The following is a 5,294-nucleotide window of genomic DNA, read 5'->3' as shown; positions in this document are numbered from 1 at the left end:
AGGAAAGAGAGAGATTAGGGGAAGAGGGCAGGAGAACAAAGGAAGCCTAGGATTTATAAAAAAAGGCAGAACCTCTGGCTTCTGGGTATACTAGGATAACAGCTAGGTCCCCTTTTCTGTCCTGGGAGAAGTCTATGTTACCCCTTTTTAAATAAACCCTGCTTTATATGTTTGCCTTGGCTGCTTCTCTAATGTTCAAACTTCAACATTTGAGGGAGCAGAACTCATCATCGGTAACCAGCAGTATCAATACTACCCAACAATGTACTCTTGAGCATTTATCCCAGAGAAGTGAAAACTTAAATCCACACAAAAACTTGTGCAGTTATTCATAGCAACCCGATTTATAATAAGCCAAAAATTGAAAACAATCCAAATGTCCTGTAATAGGTAGATTTTTAAACAAACTCTGACACAAGGAATACTATTGAGCAGGAGAAAGGAACAAACTATTGATACAACAACTTGAATGAATCTCAAGAGCATTATGCCGAGTGAAGAAAGCCAATATCTGTCACATGCTGAATGGTTCCATTATATTTAATTCTTAAAATGATAAAGTTGTAGAAATGGGCAAAAGATTAGTGGCCAGAGGTTAATGATAATGGGGAAGGAAGCAACTGGTGGACAGAACAAAACAGGGGTTAGCTCCAGGTAGAGTCTTGTTGGGATAGAACAATTCTACCCTTTGATATCAGTGCTGCTTATCCAGATCTACCCAAGTGATACAACAGAACTATATACACACATACCAGTGTTAGTTTCCTGACTTTGATATCATACGACATTTATAAAGGATGGAACCATTGTAGGAGAGTCGGTGAAAGGCACACAGGCCCTCTGTACTATCTTCCCAACTTCCTGTGAACTTACAATTATTTCAGAATAATTTTTTTTTGCATTTTTAATTTTTGGCATCTTTATATACCACCAACAAACAGTTTGAAAATGGACCCTTTAAAAAAAGAGACTCAAAAAATATTTAAAAACTAGGACTGAATTACTAACAAAAGATAAAAAAAAACATTTAATGAGAAAAATTATATAACTATATTTAAACAGTTTTAAAAGAACTTAAACAAATAGAGAAATAGACTATAATCTAAATACAACAAAGACATTGTTTCCCTCCCAGTGGATTTATAGATGCAATTTCAGTTGAGGCCCAACAAGATTTTTGTGATATTTGATAAACTGATTGTAAAATTTATATGAAGAGCAAAAAAGCAAAGAACAGCCAAGACACTTGTGAAGCATAAGATGTCAGCAATTACCTCACAAATACCAAGAATTATTGTAAAGCTACAGAAATTAGAACAATGTGGTATTGATGCAGAAAGAGACAAATTGCTTAGAACAGAACAAGTTTGGCCCAGACCAGCACACGAATGGAATCCTCCTGGACATCTGAGTCAGCATTGCAAATTAGCAAGGGAAAAATGGGTTCTTCAGTAAATAGAGCCAGGACATTGATTATACATATGGAAAAAATGAAATTGGATTTTTAGCACACATCCTGAATGTAAGTATTAAAGAAAAACAAAGGCAAAACTTTAAGATTTTAAAAGACAAAATATGAGTCTATCAAAGATTCATATTTGAAGGATTTCTCCAAACACCAAAATGAAAACATGAAAGAATGATGCTTTCTAATAAATTTTAAAAATTTAGTTCTATTCTATAAGAAGACTTTATAAAGGGAATTTTTAAAAAGGCAAGTCTCTGGAAGAAAATATTTGCCACACTTGTAACTGACAAAGGATTAATGTCTAGAACATACACACGAAGAGCTATATAAGTGATTCTTTGAACCCATTCTAAGCTTCCAGTCCTCAATCAGGAGTCCCTGTTTCTGCTACACAGGAGCTGAAAAATGATACAGAGAACACCAAGCACCCTGAAAGCCAGGAAATGCAAAGCGATGGGAGCTGATGGGCCTGGGAGACTTTTCATAGGAGACCTCAATACAGAGACCAGAAACAAGACAGGGATGCCCTCTCTCACCACTTCTATTCAATTTAGTTCTAGAAATACTAGCCAGAGCAATTAGACAGACAAAAGAAATTAAAGGCATAAAAATAGGAAAAGAAGTACTTACTTAAATTATCACTATTTTTGAATGATATGATACTATATCTAACAGACCCAAAAGGGTCTACAAAGAAACTACTAGAGCTAATAAATGAATTCAGCAAAGTGGCAGGATATAAAATCAACACGCATAAATCAAAGGCATTCCTGTATATCAGTGACAAATCTTCTGAAATGGAAATGAGGACAACCACCCCATTCACAATATCCTCAAAAAAACCAAAATACTTGGGAATCAACCTAACAAAAGAGGTGAAAGATTTATATAATGAAAACTACAGAACCCTAAAGAGAGAAATAGAAGACCTTAGAAGATGGAAAAATATACCCTGTACATGGATAGGAAGAACTAACATCATCAAAATGGTGATATTACCCAAAGTTCTCTATAGGTTTAATGCAATGCCAATCAAAATCCCAATGGCATTTCTTGTAGAAATAGATAAAGCAATCATGAAATTCATATGGAAAAACAAAAGATCCAGAATAGCAGAAACAATTCTAAGCAGGAAGTGTGAATCAGGCGGTATAGCGATACCAGATTTCAAACTATATTACAGAGCAATAGTAACAAAAACAGCATGGTACTGGTACCAAAACAGGCAGGTGGACCAATGGTACAGAATAGAGGACACAGAGACCAATCCACAAAATTACAGCTTTCTTATATTTGATAAAGGGGCTAAAAGCATGCAATGGAGGAAGGATAGCATCTTCAACAAATGGTGCTGGGAAAATTGGAAATCCATATGCAACAAAATGAAACTGAATCCCTTTCTCTCGCCATGCACAAAAATTAACTCAAAATGGATCAAGGAGTTAGATATCAAATCAGAGACACTGCGTCTGATAGAAGAAAAAGTTGGCTACGATCTACATACTGTGGGGTCGGGCTCCAAATTCCTTAATAGGACACCCATAGCACAAGAGTTAATAACTAGAATCAACAAATGGGACTTCCTCAAACTAAAAAGTTTTTTCTCATCAAGAGAAACAATAAGAGAGGTAAATAGGGAGCCTACATCCTGGGAACAAATTTTTACTCCTCACACTTCAGATAGAGCCCTAATATCCAGAGTATACAAAGAACTCAAAAAATTAAACAATAAGAAAACAAATAAACCAATCAACAAAGGGGCCAAAGACCTGAACAGACACTTCTCAGAGGAGGACATACAATCAATCAACAAGTACATGAAAAAATGCTCACCATCTCTAGCAGTCAGAGAAATGCAAATCAAAACCACCCTAAGATACCATCTCACTCCAGTAAGATTAGCAGCCATTATGAAGTCAAACAACAACAAATGCTGGCAAGGATGTGGGGAAAGGGGTACTCTTGTACATTGCTGGTGGGACTGCAAATTGGTGCGGCCAATTTGGAAAGCAGTATGGAGATTCCTGGGAAAGCTGGGAATGGAACCACCATTTGACCCAGCTATTGCCCTTCTCGGACTATTCCCTGAATACCTTAAAAGAGCGTATACTGCCACATCGATGTTCATAGCAGCACAATTCACAATAGCTAGACTGTGGAACCAACCCAAATGCCCTTCAATAGATGAATGGATAAAAAAAAAATGTGGCATTTATACACAATGGAGTATTATGCAGCACTAAAAAATGACAAAATCATGGCATTTGCAGGGAAATGGATGGCATTAGAGCAGATTATGCTAAGTGAAGCTAGCTAATCCCTAAAGAACAAATGCCAAATGTCTTCTTTGATATAATGAGAGCAACTAAGAACAGAGCAGGGAGGAAGAGCAGGAGGAAAAGATTAACATTGAACAGAGACATGAGGTGGGAGGGAAAGGGAGAGAAAAGGGAAATCGCATGGAAATGGAAGGAGACCCTCCTTGTTATACAAAATTACATATAAGAGGTTGTGAGGGGAATGGGAAAAAAAACAAGGAGAGAAATGAATTACAGTAGATGGGGTAGAGAGAGAAGATGGGAGGGGAGGGGAGGGGGGATAGTAGAGGATAGGAAAGGTAGCAGAATACAACAGACACTAATATGGCATTATGTAAAAATGTGGATGTGTAACCGATGTGATTCTGCAATCTGTATACGGGGTAAAAATGGGAGTTCATAACCCACTTGAATCTAAAGTATGAAATATGATATGTCAAGAGCTTTGTAATGTTTTGAACAACCAATAAAAAAATTTAAAAAAAAAATACAGAGACCAGAAAAAAAAAAAACTCCTGAAGTAGTATTTGGGAAATTTGGAGTATACGGGAAGTTCTTTTGATGAAAGACAAGGAAACCAAGTCCAGAAGCTTTGCTTGTATTACTTTTCAAAGCCCAGCTGATGCTAAAGATGCTGCCAAAGATACGAATGGAAAGTCTTTGAATGGAAAAACAATTAAAGGAGAGAGAGCCAACAAACCATCTTTTGAGGGTGGTAGTAGGTGAAGACTACCATCTCTTTCAAGAAACAGAGGGCCTCCAAGAAGCCTGAGATGTGGCACAGGAGGAAGTGGAGGAACAAGAGGGGTCCTTCACGTGCAGGACACTTGGATGATGATAGATATATTCTGAATCTCAGCGTGAGTTCTTCTAGGGTGCTGTTTCCTGTTAAAAGAGATCCAACTTCAAGAAGTGGAGATCCTCCTCTTAAAGATCTGCTCCATCTGCTCCAACCAAGAGCAAGAGTAGTATGGGAGGATGAGGTCCCCGTGTCTCCTGGGAGAATTATGGAGAGGGCCACGCAGGGAACAAGTCTCTTCACGGAGAGATGATTATGTGTCACCGAGAGATGCTGGTTACTCTGCTAAAGATAGTTATGCAAGCAGAGTCTGAGATGCAGAGAATCACGTTCAGCCATGTGGAGAACATGCATACATATGCATATGTGATTATCGCCATTGTAATTCTCCAGGGGAACATTCTTCTAAAAGCTATAGTGATCTTGAGGGCTATGGGGAGTCCTGATAGAGATGGTTCTGATCATCGGGCTGGAAGCTCTTAGAGACAGGAGCTCCTGCATGGAGCCACCTACACAAGGATCCCCACCGAGGACACCCACCAGCTCACCAGAAGCAGTCGCTATGGTGATTACAACAGCTCCCTGGATGGGGATGGTGGAAGTTGGAAACCTGTTCAAGCAGCCCAAGTGACATCTATTCAAGGGGTGGAGGTGGTAGACAGGAAGGAGGGTTCACATCTTCTCTGCAAAGGGTGTACAATACACTCAG

General features: G+C 38.4%; 1 pseudogene; it reads left to right on the top strand.

Annotated features, from left to right (window-relative positions):
* The first annotated feature begins 1,921 nt into the window (after positions 1 to 1,921).
* On the top strand, positions 1,922 to 5,068 carry LOC124082083 (RNA-binding motif protein, X chromosome-like; annotated as a pseudogene).
* The last annotated feature ends 226 nt before the right edge of the window (positions 5,069 to 5,294 follow it).

The sequence above is a fragment of the Marmota monax genome, unplaced genomic scaffold (genome assembly GCF_021218885.2).
Source record: "Marmota monax isolate L192 unplaced genomic scaffold, Marmota_monax_Labrador192_F-V1.1 WCK01_AAM20220418_F8-fsc00044, whole genome shotgun sequence".
Classification (NCBI taxonomy): domain Eukaryota; kingdom Metazoa; phylum Chordata; class Mammalia; order Rodentia; family Sciuridae; genus Marmota; species Marmota monax.
The sequence above is the reverse complement of the archived record's forward strand: the minus strand, read 5'-3'. Positions and strand labels throughout refer to the sequence as shown.